Source organism: Salvelinus namaycush, chromosome 13, assembly GCF_016432855.1.
Source record: "Salvelinus namaycush isolate Seneca chromosome 13, SaNama_1.0, whole genome shotgun sequence".
Lineage (NCBI taxonomy): Eukaryota > Metazoa > Chordata > Actinopteri > Salmoniformes > Salmonidae > Salvelinus > Salvelinus namaycush.
The window spans coordinates 14,566,231-14,581,719 of record NC_052319.1 but is presented as its reverse complement, the minus strand read 5'-3'; positions in this window follow the sequence as shown (position 1 = coordinate 14,581,719).

Below are 15,489 nucleotides of genomic sequence, written 5' to 3'. Positions count from 1 at the left end.
CAGGATGCACCTGAGCTCAATTTTGAGTTTCATAGCAAAGGGTCTGAATGCTTATGTAAATAAGGTATTTGAGTTTTCGCTTAATTAATGTGCAACATTTTCTTGTTTTCGCTTTGTCATTATGGGGTATTGTGTGTAGATTGATGACAAAACATATTTAATCAATTTTAGAATAAGGCTGTAACGTATCAAACGTGGAAAAAGTCAAGGGGTCTGAATACTTTCCGAATGCACTGTATTAATTAGCTGGGCCCAATGTTGCGTGTCTCCAATAAGCCAATAGTGTCATGAAAAAAATAGTCATTGCTCTCAAATTGACATTGATTTCAATTGCCAACCACCTCAGAACTGAATTCCACAGAATCGTCACAGAGGTTGCCATGTTAATTTCAACTAATATCACCGCTTCTCTATGTTTGTAAAGCTGATGTTTTTTCACCTGCACTCAGTGCATTGGAAATAGACTTCACGCTTGTAGCAAACAAACATGTGACATGTGCTGTGCCATGTATGTTCATGTAAGCTGTGTGAGCGTTGGCATTATTCTAGTACACGCCACTGTCATGGATTACATCAATTAGTTTCCTAAAGCCACTGTGACATGGTTAGTCAAATGGGAAGTACTAGCCCCAGAGAACCACTAACCTCTGTTTGACTACCCAGGACATCACACTGTCTTCTGCTGTCCTGGGACCATGTAACTCCTCCCTTGATCCATATTGTATCTTGGCAAATGTCATCAGTGATGTAAAGCTGGTTGATCATGATTGGCTTATTTCATCCATTGACTGCCAATTTATTGCCTGTATCCAGAACAGAATAGGCTCAGCCCCCCCCCCCCCCCCCCCCCCCCAACCCCCCCATCCCCCAGGGCACATGTGGATCAGCTCCAGAGGCCTACGTAGACACACAAAAAAGAGTGGGAGAGAGAGAGGGGGGTCCAGGATTAGGGCCAGCTAACACATAATTCTGTGGGGTGTTGTTTGAAGAGAATGGAATTATGATTACAGATATACAATGCTTTACAGATAGACAATATGCAATGGAATAGTGTGTGGAGGTCCTTTTTTGTCTATAGTTGACAATGGGATTTTGAGTTTTAATTTAGATCCAATAACTTTGACAAGAGGTTGCATTGTCCACTGATATCAAGTTACTTTTTTCATTTCATGATATAGGTCCTCAATTTTTGGGGTTGCTTTCATGTAGAAGTAATCCCTCATCTCAGAGAGGGTGAGGCACCGAAAATTGGATTGAATGATTAAACACTTGAAGGAAATGATAAAGGGCGGGCTCCCCAACGTATCGGTTTAGCTTCTTCCTTGGTTTGCCTCGTGGCTAATTTTAGGGATTGAGATTGACTTGAATCACTGGTGCAGTGTCAGACACATGCGGGAGATCCATTTCTGGGGAATAACCTGCTAATAGATCCAGAGATGTTTCTGGTAGCATCAACCCCCTCCTGAGACATCTGTCAACAGCCACCGCACATCTCCAGTTTGCTGCTCTGCTGTCTATTAAGTCCCTTGAAGAGAGACTTTACTGAGTCTTCACTGTCTGTGGCCATGCTGTGTTGCTGGGGCAAGGCATGTCAAACTGACACAAATGAAGCAGGATGCAGGGCTACTTCCAGATGAGGTCACTGTTAGGGGTCCTGGAGACACTCACTCCTCTAACAGTCCTTAAATGTCCCAGTAAGACGTAGTTATAATATAGCCTATACAGACATGGCTCTAAAGTGCGACCATCTTGGCCGTAACGATTAGGCTTCGCTTGCTGTACTGCTGTTTCTGAGTGCCCTAGAGAAAAAAATGCACACAGATTTGTAACTGTGGAGGTTGCACCATAACTACAGAGAAAAGCCGCTTGACTTTAGGCCAAACTGTACAAAGGTTGTGACCCATATTACCGGCGCTAAAAAAAAATCCTCCTTTGGCGCAGCAACTGGATCCCTGAATGTGTCGCCATTGGCGGCCCGCATTTTAGATTCATAAACCATGTCTTGAGCTGTTTTAAAACTACTCGCGGGCCGTTAATACCTTGTTCAGTCACGTTGTTACCTCATTAGCTAGCTAACAACCTGGTAACTTTACCAGTGTATCTAAACATTTAGGGGCACAGAAAAAAACGGAAACGGCATAGCTTCTTCAGGAGCTCAATGATCATAGCAATGAATGAATGGATTAGATTCGCATGTTTTCACTCAGAACGTCGATCACAGTGTACAATTTTCAATGGAATGCATCTCAATGGTAATGGAAACGGTGCTTTTTACACAATGTAGAAATCGAATATTACACAAATGATTTCAATGACAGGTATTTGTATCAACATTACCTTTTATAATAAAAACATGTCTTTACAGGGTTGCGTATTAGTTTCTAGGGCACAACATGTGATTCAAAAGTAGCTAGAATTAATATAGGCCCATTAAAAGCTGTATCTCCATCAATTTAAAACATCTTATTTTCTAAATTGTATATACTTCTCCTAACTTTTTTAAAGTTGGGAGCACCAGTTCTACCAACTATATATTTTTTATTTGGAGCCCTGTATACAGATACATTATCTTATATCTATATCAAAAGCATGTCTCATACAGAGACCTTCCCTAGGTTACCAGTTTAGTTGTTAATTTAATATTTTTGTATGTAACCATTTACACTTTCTCTCCCTAAATGAATGGTGACACTGTTTCATTTGGCACCGAAACAATAAAAGTGTGTTTAACACAATACATCCCAGCGTGAGTGAAACTAATTCTATGTGAACTTATTGGAGTGACAGGCACTCTACGCCAGGGCTATTCAACTATGTTCTTGTGAGAGACAGATTTTTAAAAAGTGAATTGCAGGGGGGCCAGACATTTTCAGGGATGTGATTATACTTCAGAAGAACTGTACCAAAAGCAACTTGGACACACCATATTCAGTGTTCAGTGTTGTTAAAAGTAATTAGGTCATTTTAAAATCGGTGTTCTCTTTACTGCCCTAACACACAGATAGTGATAACAGGAAACATCAAGCTACTTGATTCTCTATTTTAGGAAACAAATGTGTACAAATTGTTTGAAGGAAACTTTTGAATCTGGCCTCATTGCCTTTATCTCAATAACAGATATAAATTACACTGAGATATGGCAATCAGGTAGCCTAATTGCAGGCTGTAGGAAGTATGCTTTGAATTAATAAAAAAAATATATATTTCTCACACTCCCTTTTCAGTAAAATGCACATGACAGCCCACTTGGAGTCCTGCAGGGGTAGTGAGCATCATACAGGGAAACAGAGAGAATGTATGGGTTCTTGAGAGTCCTGGGTTTCAGGAATGGGGTCATATTAGCTTATAGCTAGAAACCGCTAACACCGCTAGAAACCACACTAATAGGCCTGGTAGCACATGTCATTTTGGCACTAAACTGTTTTTTTGTGGGGATTTTTTTTTGTTCAGAACTGAACACAGATGTAGCACATTTATTTTGTGGGAAATATTGATCTATCTGATCAAGTTGAGCAGCAGCCCTTTAAAAATGCTTGAAAGAGCGGCCCTAAGCTGTGTAGGTGTATGAATTAAATAGGAGCTGACTCATGGTTACCTGTTCAGCTTCAGACCAGAGGCGTTCTTGGCTCTCGCTGCAGCTGTGGCACTCTGTGACATGTTTCTTCCACCTGATATCCCGTCCTTATGTCAATTGTCAAGATGAAGAGGAGCGCTGCATGAATCATGCCATTCTCCTCCTCCCTGCTTTTACCTCAGTGACTGGGGGAACTTTAGTGAGACTATGGAGAAGGCTCTCTCTCTCTCCTCCCCTTTAAACACATGTTCCCCACATTGGGAACTGGGGAGTCAAGAAGTTCACGGAGCATGGATCAGGATATCAGGGAATACTGTCTCGAGCTTCTCTGGGGATGGAGATTCCAAGGGATGGACCACACATAAGAGGCTTAAGCCTTACATTGATTGATTAGTGGAGCATTAGATTATTGTGGACTACAGGAAAAAGATGATCGAGCACGCCCCCATTCTCATCAATGGGGCTGCAGTGGAGCAGGTTGAGAGCTTCAAGTTCCTTGGTGTCCACATCACCAACAAACTAACATGGTTCAAGCACACCAAGACAGTCGTGAAGAGGGCACGACAAAACCTATTCCCCCTCAGGAGAATGAAAAGATTTGGCATGGGTCCTCAGATCCTCAAAAGGCTCTACAGCTGCACCATCGAGAGCATCCTGACTGGTTGCATCACTGCCTGGTATGGCAACTGCTCGGCCTCTGACTGCCAAGCTTCTTGCCATCTAGGACCTCTATACCAGGCGGTGTCAGAGGAAGGCCCTAAAAATTGTCAAAGACTCCAGCCACCCTGGTCATAGACTGTTCTCTCTGCTACCGCACGGCAAGTGGTACCAGAGCGCCAAGTCTAGGTCCAAGGGGCTTCTAAACAGCTTCTACCCTCAAGCCATAAGACTCCTGAACATCTAATCAAATGGCTACCCAGACTATTTGCATTGCCCCCCCCTCCCCCTTTACGGCACTGCTACTCTCTGTTGTTACCATCTATGCATAGTCACTTTAATAACTCTACCTACATGTACATATTGCCTCATCTAAACGGTGCCCCCGCACATTGACTCTGTACCGGTACAGAGTCTCGCTATTGTTATTTTACTGCTGCTTTTTAATTACTTGTTACTTTTATTTCTTATTCTTATCCGTATTTTTTTAAACTGCATTGTTGGTTAGGGGCTAGTAAGTAAGCATTTCACTGTAAGGTCTACACCTATTGTATTCGGCGCATGTGACTAATAATGTTTGATTTGATTAGTGGTCCTGAAGTCTCACACACAACCCCTAGATGAAGACTAGCATTTATTCTGTGGAGAATAAAAGTCTCAGTAGCTGAACAGGTTCACGTTCAGGAGCATGGACGGTAATGGGGTTAGATGTAGAGAGACAAACATCAGATCAGGTAATAGCATCATACGGTATCCCAGGAATCGAACATAGAATAAACAGCTAATAGTTGAATGACGGTTTTTGCTGGACTAGGCATCACTGTAGAGTGTGGAGCCAAACACATGCTTGGACAGACAATTTGATGGCGTTCACAGCTTGAATGTGTGAACGTGTTTACTCCTCCTCCTCATACAGTACCTCAGGTGGAATCCAGCTCCAAATGCAGTCAGAGCACCCCCACCTCATGCCTAGTGCCTACTCCCCCACACTGACCCCCCCCCCCCTTGAAGTTTCACGCCTTTCAGAAAGGGAACGATGTGGAAGACGACGAGGGAGAGATAGAAAGCACAGGCCCGGGTAGGACTGTCATGAGGCCCTAATGACTAGGTGTCATGGCAACCAGATGGCAACACATGAGTTGTCAATTTCACAGTCTAATTTGCAGCTGTGGCAGTGGATAGAGGGAGTGTATGGGGGGATGATCTTGGGAAACAGCAGGGAGAAATTCCTCATTTAAAACATGTGGTTGGTCATTTCTTATTTACAAATCCATGTTTTAACATTTTCAAGGCTGGCATCTAGCATTCAAGCTTTAGCACAGCCATAACGGCATCTCTTCAGAGCATTTGCTAAGACTGTGGTAAGCCTATTTGTAGATCCATAGAGATTGATTTGGGGAGATTGCTAGTGTTTACCCACTGGGCACAGATGTCAATTCAACGTCTATTCCACGTTGGTTCAACGTAATTTAATTTTAATGACGTGGAAGCAACGTTGATTCAGCCAGTGTGTGCCCAGTGGGTAATGATCTCAGACTAGTTATTCACTGACTTCCTATGTTTCCTCCACTGAGTTACTGTAAATGCATCATGCTTGGGGGAACATTGAATATGATGTATAATTCATGTAGAAAACAAAGAGCTAGTAAAGAGCCAAGCCTACAGTGCCCTGAGCAACAGCCCATTCAACCAAACATTGGAAAAGAATAGAATTGTCATTCTAGGGTACAAGACAACTTCCACACCAAGGCAACATTCTATGGGCCATTTATGTCTGAAAAAGAGGCTGCCTGACTGCCCCTTTAAAAGAGGGCCAATTCTCCACAAGTTTCAGAGAGATATGAGGAAGGTGCCGGGTAGGAACTACTGTATATGTGGTCCACGGTGTGGAAAGAGCAAAGACTAATCTTTCTTCACATTTACAAGTGCTATGGGGAAAATGCATGACATTTGGTACACTCTGGTCCCATGAACCCCTCCTCAAGCTGAATTACATGAGCGACATGACAGGAAATATTAATTCAGAATGTCAGAGTAGAAGGACAGGTATGGTGCCCTTGTGGCGTAGATAAGAATAGATAGAACATATGTAAGTTTTAATGCAGTAGTACCCTGGAGAAAAGTTAAATGACTAACTAGGGGAAAGTTTGTCCCTCCAGTTTATTAACCGGTTTAAGTAGACAGATTTGAGTAACAGGTCTGAGTAAAATCAAGTTCTGAATATCCAAAAGGTTAACTAGCCATGTGAAGTGCAAGTTAATAGCTTACAGTACATATTATATAATATTGATTTGATACTTTTAAAGTTTTGTTCTGCTGAGTCAAACATTCCTTTTCCCACGCATCCCAAAAATAACTCCCCAACCCTTTGTCACTGCAACAGAGGAAAATAATAGTATATGAATGTGAATCCGTCTCTCTGATGATATAGACTCAACGGCACTGGGAGGAGCAGCAGGCTTTTGGCAGGGCCTCTCCTGTGTTTGAGCTTTCTTAACGGAGCATGTGACACGGTGCTCACGCTGCCATCCTGGTCCTGTGTTGGTTTAGAGAGCTCCACAGGGGGGCTGCAAGGCTCGGTTCTGGAGAGAGAGAGTTTCTCCACTCCCCATTCCTGCCTGCTTTTAATGGCCTCTTTCCACAAATACTTTCCCTCCCTCTCTGCTTGATCAGCTGTAACAACTCTCCTCCCATCTTTCCTTCTCCTCTCCTTAAGTGCATTCCAGGAATGCATGACTTGTTTTTCACCGTTGCAGATGTGGGCGGAATAGCAAGGGAGATCTTTTGTTTACCTGATTAAATTAATACACAGAACTCTACTGATCTATGTAAGTTATTGTGTTTAAGAAATCAGAAAGAAAAACAGAAATACATGCTCCATGCTGTGAATAGTGTAGCAGCTCGTCAAAGAAGATGCATGGAGCAGTACTAATTGGCTACTTGTAATTGGCTACTTGTCTGACAGACAGTTCAGGTCAACCAATGAGTCGAACCACCTCAGCTCTATCATTGGTTGATTGTATTCTCCAAAAAGTGATGCAATATTGTGAGATTATTGCCCCATCAAAAATGAAGCGACACTTGCAACAGATATATTCTTTTTACTCTATCTGCTATTGTTTGATAGTTAAATACCATTTTAAACCTAACACTGCTTGGCATGATTGTTCCCTGATTTTATCAAGGGCAACGCTGGTGATAGAATACAAGCAACCAGGATATTGCAATTGGAATTCAAATTGAATGGGAGGAATATTTAGCAGTGAAATTGACAGCCTAGCAACATGCACAATTAGGCTGGAGGGAACATCCAGCTATTCTGTCTGGAGGTGTGTGCCCAGACGCACAGTTCAACTGTAACAGTGGGGGGCAGTCTGGAGGAACATTGTGACAGGAGGTGTTACTGTGGCTGGAGAGATCGCAACAGCAATGGACCCACATGAAAAAATACTATAGTATATAATATGGTCTAAATACTATAGTATTAATATATTTATATACTATAGTATTCACTGTAGTGTTTTTGCAGACTTTACTGTAGTATTCACGGTCTTGTTTTTGTGGACTGAAATCTGCAAAAACACTACACTGAATACTGTAGTATTCACTGTTGTGTTTTTGTGGACATGACTGTAGTATACTGTAGAATTTACTGTAGTGTTTTTGCAGACATTGCTGTGATATATTGTGGTATTTACTGTAGTGTTTTCACTGACATAACTGTAGTATATTGCAGTAAGACCTGCCGACTAGGGTTAGCTAAAATGACACAACTACCAGACTATACCAGTTACTGTTTAATGAGGGGAAAACCTCAAGCAGAACACAGTAAATACTACAGTGTACTACATTCATGTCTGCAAAAACACTACAGTGAATATTACAGTATTCTACAGTCATGTCTGCAAAAACCTGCAGTAAACACTACAGTATATTACAGTCACGCAAAAACACCACAATCAATAATTTAGTATACTATGGTTATTTTAGCCCTTTTTCTCCACAATTTGGTATCCAATTGGTAGTTACAGTCTTGTCCCATCGCTGCAACTCCCATATGGACGCGGGAGAGGCAAAGGTTAAAAGCCGTGCGTCCTCCGAATACAACCCAGCCAAGTCGCACTGCTTCTTGACACAATGCCCGCTTAACCCGGAAGCCAGCCGCACCAATTTATCAGAGGAAACACTGTACACCTGGCAACCGTGTCAGCGTTCACTGCGCCCGACCCGCCACAGGAGTCGCTAGTGCGCAATGGGACAAGAACATCCCTGCCGGCCAAACCCTCCTCAACTCGAACCAGGATCTCTAGTGGCACAGCTAGCAATGCGGTGCAGTGCCTTAGACCACTGCGACACTCGGGAGGCCTATAGTGAATAATATAGCATACTACAATCCTGACGGCAAAAACACTGCAGTAAATACTACAGTATACTACAGTCACTTCCTCAAACACTACAGTGAATACTATAGCATACTACCATCATGTCTGCAAAAACACTACGGTAAAGTCCGCAAGAAGAAATTTGTATTGCATTGTATCCACATTTGTGAATTCTCCAGTATACTACAAAATTCTATAGTAAGCACTACACTATCGAGGGGGATACTACAGTGTATACTGTATAGTATTCTTCAGTGTACTACAAAAGTCTGTATTAAGTGTACTACACTCTACTACAAAAGACTGTATTAAGAACTACACAATTGAGGGATACTACAGTGTGTAGTACAGTATTCTCCAGTATACTACAACATTTTAAAGTAAGCACTACATGATCAAGGGATACTACAGTGTGTAGTATAGTATACTACAACATTCTAAAGTACACTATATATACAAAGTATTGTGGACATCTGTTTCAGCCACATCTGTTGCTGACAGGTGTATGAAATCGAGCACACAGCCATGCAATCTCCATAGCCAAACATTGGCAGTAGAATGGCCTTACTGAAAAGCTCAGTAACTTTCAACGTGGCACCGTCATAGGATGCCACCTTTCCAAAAAGTCAGTTCATCAAATTTCTGCCCCGCTAGAGCTGCCCGGTCAACTGTAAGTGCTGTTATTGTGAAGTGGAAACGTCTCGGAGCAACAACGGCTCAGCCACGAAGTGGTAGGCCACAAGCTCACAGAACGGGACCGCCGAGTGCTGAAGCGCATAGCGCGTAAAGATCGTCTGACCTTGGTTGCAACACTCACTACCGAGTTCCAAACTGCCTCTGGAAGCAACATCAGCACAAGAACTGTTTATCGGGAGCTTAATGAAATGGGTTTCCATGGCCGAGCAGACTAACACAAGTCTAAGATTACCATGCTCGATGCCAAGCATCGGTTGGAGTGGTGTAAAGCTCGCGCCATTTGACTCTGGAGCAGTGGAATCGTATTCTCTGGAGTGATGAATCACACTTCACCATCTGGCAGTCCAACGGATGAATCTGGGTTTGGCAGATGCCAGGAGAACGCTACCTGCCTGAATGCATAGTGCCAACTGTAAAGTTTGGTGGAGGAGGAATAATGTTCTGGGGCTGTTTTTCATGGTTTGGTCTAGGCCCCTTAATTCCAGTGATGGGAAATCTTAACGCTACAGCATACAATGACATTCTATACAATTCTGTGCTTCCAACTTTGTGGCAACAGTTTGGGGAAGGCCTTTTCCTGTTTCAACATGACAATGCCCCTGTGCGCAAAGCGAGGTACATACAGAAATGGTTTGTCGAGATCGGTGTGGAAGAACTTGATTGGCCTGCACAAAGCCCTGACTTCAACCCAATCGAACACCTTTGGGATGAATTGGAACGCCGACTGTGAGCCAGGCCTAATCGCCCAACATCAGTGCCCGACCTCACTAATGCTCTTGTGGCTGATTGGAACCAAGTCCCCGCAGCAATGTTCCAACATCTAGTGGAAAGCCTTCACGGAAGTGTGGAGGCTGTTATAGCAGCAAAGGGGGTACCAACTCCATATTAATGCCCATGATTTTGGAATGAGATTTTTGACGAGCTTACTTTTGGCCATGTAGTTTAAAAACCTCTACGGGATCCGTGTCCCTATGTCGGGACTGTTGAGCTAGCGTGTGCTAATGTGATTAGCATGACGTAAGTAACAGCAAACTTTCCAGGACATAGACATGTCTTGTATGGGCATAAAGCTTACATTCTTGTTAATCTAACTGCACTGTCCAATTTACAGTAGCTATGACAGTGAAAAAATACCATGCTATTGTTTGAGGAGAGTGCACAACAATAAAACTTTTATCACAGCAACTGGTTTGATACATTCAACTCTTAAGGTAAATAATGTACTTACATTCAGTAATCTTGCTCTGATCTGACATCCTGAGGATCCCAGAGATAAAATGCATTGTAGTTTTGTTTGATAAAATCAATTTTTATATTCAAATGTAGGAACTGGGGTCTACAGTTTGACCCCACTGCTGTCTCTGCCTCCACACCCACCCCGCCCAGCCATCTAGATGTGTGAAAGTTAGTGTATAAGCTAATGATCCATCATGTATGACATTCCTGGGAGTGGGTCAATTTAAATTTTGTATTAGCATATAATTTTTGTATGTTCTTTATAGTTATGTACTTGAAAATGTATCAATTGACCAATTTGGCACATTTTGGTAGACTTGATACAAAATTGCAATGCTTCACTGGATCAATCTGAAATTTTGCACACACACTGCAAAATCTAAATTGCGCCTAAACTTCAATATTATGTTATGGCCTTTCTCTTGCATTTCAAGAATGATTACATAATTTTTTTTCAAAACTGTTGTTTTTTTCTTTGTATTATATAATTTGTTATATTCTCCTACATTAATATCACATTTCCACAAACGTAAGTGTTTCCTTTCAAATGGTATCAAGAATATGCATATCTTTGCTTCAGGTCCTGAGCTACAGACAGCTAGATTTGAGTATGTCATTTTAGGCGAAAATTGGGAAAAAAAGGGTCCTTTCCTTAAGAGGTTTTAAGTAAGGGAGACCCGGGATGAAAGTAACACGTGGAGAAAGTAACACGCCCATTTTCTCAGAAGCTAGAATGACATAGTGACGTCAGCATGTTCATAATGGGGAGGATGAGCTCCCTGCAAAAAAAACAGCCCAGTCTGACCATGTTACAAGAGAGACAGGTGGGATGAAAGTCATACAATGTTAACTGATGACCTGGAATAAAATGAAATAGTTTAAACACAGACTATTGTCTCCTATTGCTTTTATAATGTTAGCAAAATATCAACAAGTGACAATGTTTGAAAATTATATGACATTGAATTTATGCCTTAATCAATTGACTTGATGCATCACCTTCTCATAAGCTTTTATCCACAGGTTAGTGATTAAAAATGTATATATTTTACTGAACCTATAGCACTAATCGACACAAGCGTGACATTATGTCTGACAGTACGTTTGTTGAAAGTAACAAGCATTACAAACTGGAAACATGGAGATAAGATATTGTGCATTTCTCGCTAGTTGTTACTTCCGTTCCAAGGCTGTGTTACTCCCGCCCCACCGCAAGGTACAAAGGTAACGGTATGGTAGTTCTGTTCTCATTCTATTTCATTTCAAGTCATTTACCCTGAAAATGAAATTACAGTTGCTAATGGTAGAGGACATATAAGTTGTTTTTCATAAAAGATGTTCTCTCTTGCTCCGTCAATCTGTGAGTAATTAAGGAAAAAACTAAAAGTGTTAATTTCATCCTGGTTCTCCCCTACTACTCATGATCAAGGGATAGTACAGTGTGTAGTATAGTATTCTACAATATACTACAAAAGTCTATCATAGGCTCTACATGATCGAGGGATACTACAGTGTGGAGTTTAGGATTCTACAGTGTACTGTATTACAGTTTACTATAATTTACTACAGAATTCTATGATAAGTACTATAGCATTCTATAGTAAACTGTAGTGTGTTTTTATGTGGGGAGTCTCCATATGAAACAACTGTATAACAATGTAAGTTAACAAATATACTACACTCTATTACTCTACATACAATTTGATGAAAAATGAATTCACTGACGCAGTCACTCAGTGGGTTATGAATATTTCGGTTTTATTTCATAGTCAACAATACAAACTAATAGGCAGAAAAAGGTTTCTACAATACATGTACTTTATTGATGCACTGGAAGCACTTGCATATTGCTTTTGCATCATACATAACCAGCAAATCCAATTGAGACATAATTGGGACATTTATAATAGCGGATCCCTGCAGTGTGTGATTTCCTGTTTGGTCTCCCATCCATTGTGAGGCAGCCTCTCCTCGCAGCAGCAGCTGAACAAACAATGCAGCGTCCTGTGGGTCTGCAGATACATCAGCGCACCCTTAATAAGGAAGCCACTAGCAAACCCCATTCACTTCAGCAGGTGCAGTGGAATGGCCTACACATGTTGCAAGGAAAGGCATATTTCTTATCAGCTACCCCCTTATTAGGAGACTGCCTCACCTGATGTATTTACCAGGAATCTGTGTCCAGCTCTTTGTTAGTCCCTTGTTGTTAACATCGCTTCGAGTTCTAGTTCTGCTGTTGGCTGTCTGGTGCACAAATTAATGATTGTCACCACCTCATTGAAATGCAAAACCTGGGATCCGTATGTTTCCATTAAATTACAATTAATCACAAGACAAACCTATCAGAATGCATCTCCACCAGGCTGATTTATTGTAATCTCTGTGTTCTGAAGAATAGAAGCCTAATGAGTGAGATGTTTATACAATAGATAACTGTAGAGGACATACAGTGTTGTGCTATGTCTTTATATTTTCATTATAACATATTCAAATCCATGTAAGATTGCTCCATCTGAGTCACTCTTCGACTGTTCCAACACTCTTGTGAAGATCTGAACACTGAGGGCCTCTGATATGCCCTGTAGGTTTAGTGAATGACTGGCGTAATGGAGAGGGGAAACTCATTACAATCTTGCAGTGGACTGGACTGCACAGCTTCTCACTGGACTGCCTGCCTGTCACATGCCAGGGATAGCAGGAGACCGGAGGAGATGACTATATGAGCTAAGATCCTGGCTCAAACTGCTTGAGGCATAAAATTATTACATGCCTGGTCCACAGCAGCACAGACTCTCACTTTCTCTCCTGCACTTTCTTTCTCTCGCTATAGCTCTCACTCGCTTTATGGTCTCTCTCTGAAATGTTAATCTTTGCCTTAGTTCCAAGAAAATGTCTCCAGAGAGGTTCTGTTCTGACACTGCCAAGGCACAGAGTGTGATTTCCACATCTCAATCCCACAGAACACAAGGAGTATGAGACTTCTCTTCCTGCCAATGGATTCAGGGAGAAGGTGGGCGAACGCCGAACTGCAAAGGCATTAAACAAGCTCAGCTCCAGCCTTCCACCCCAGAGACTGCAAGGCGTCCATATATTTTATCCCTGTCCCCAGCCCCAGCTACATGCAGGAGTAGGCGGCACGGAGGAACCGTTCCCAGTCAAAGCCTCAGGCCACTCTCCAGAAAGCAGAGCAGAGATCTCCTGAATAAGAAACCAGGAATGCAAGCAAGCAGGGAAACTGGAGAACTGCACTGTATGTCTTGCGCAGAGGAAGGAGACAGTTCTTCCTATGCCGCTAACAGATCTAAAAATAAGTCTCTATAATAAGATGATTACCTTTACACATATCTGTGAGATAACATGCACAACGCACCTACAGTAAGCCGTTTTTGATGTCTCTATTATCCTCCACAATGTAAAGCCCTTTGAGACTATACCAAGGCAATGCATAACCGTGCATCATTACTATCATATAAAACCTACAATAGCAGTGGCCAGCGGAAGATGTTGTTGCATTTCTGTAATAGTCCATTCATATACAGATACAGTGGATCATTCAGCAGCCTCCTCACCCTTGGCAGCAGCTCTCTCTAATGATGAAAACAGCTGTTGACAGACACAACTTGATGATCTGAATTACAACTCCCTTCTTTGCTATGGTGACGGCTGAACTAATTCACTGGCCTGGCCACAACAACAGCATGTGGGTGTAAAGGCTTTCTTCCAGGGGTGAAGGAGAGGACCAAAGTGCAGCGCGGCTAGTGTTAAACATGTTTAATACAAGAACAAGTGAAACACTACAAACATACAAAATAACAAATGTGCAAAACCGATACAGACCTATCTGGTGCAGAACACAAACACAGAGACAGGTAACAAACACCCACAAAATCCCAACACAAAACAAGCCTCCTATATATGAGTCTCAATCAGAGACAACGACTACCATCTGTCTCTGATTGAGAACCCACACCAGGCTGACATAGAAACAGACAAACTAGACACACAACATAGAATTCCCACCCAGCTCACGTCCTGACCAACTAAACACATACAAAACAACAGAAAACAGGTCAGGAACGTGACAGTGGGTTTATTCACAAAATGGAGCAATGAGTGAAAGGGCCAACTGTGATCGACTAAGACATGCCCGTTAAAAACATCTACTGACAGTAAAAGTAAGACATTGCTGTGCCAACAGATCTGATACTTGATGAAAAAAGTGTGAAGAGGTGGGACAGTGATGGTGCCGAGACCAGAGGAAAGGGGATATTGAAGTTGTGCCTATCTGCATAAGTTAATTGTTGAGGTAATGGGGTTCGCCTATTATGATGGCATGGTATAATAGTGAAAATGTGCTGTTCTTCTCCATATCACAGTTGTCTTTCTTTCATTCTATGAGTTTTCCCTCCGGGCTGCAGAACAGTTGCGTAGCCCCTGGTCCAGTGAGCAATGCTCCCTCCAGTGGATCCTCCATGAAATGCACTCCAAAGCTGGGGTACATCTCAATAGTCTAAGTTATCTTCCTCTCCTCATCGCCTTCCTCCACCATATTAATGTCAAAGTACTTGATTGGTGAGTGCAAAATACCCCTAAGCCGAATATTGATCTCTCCGGCTCGTCAGATAGGGGAAGGGACTAGGAGAGGAAGCCAGTTCAGACCATTTAGATTTACTCCAAGGAACGCTGTTGGATATCATCCTCTTTTGATAAGTTTAACGTGACAGGTGCAACTTTGAGCCTAGTAAGAAAATATAGTTCTGTGTTCAGTCCATTGCCATCCCTGAATATTCTTATTTCTCACCCTGATGAAGTGCATCCATGATGTTATGAGACATTACGTTTTACTATCAATGGATGCGTATGCAGAGAGAACAGAGAGTAGGATTTGGTCCCACTTTACAGTAACAGTGCAACGCTAATACCTGTGTATTTACATGGTAATTC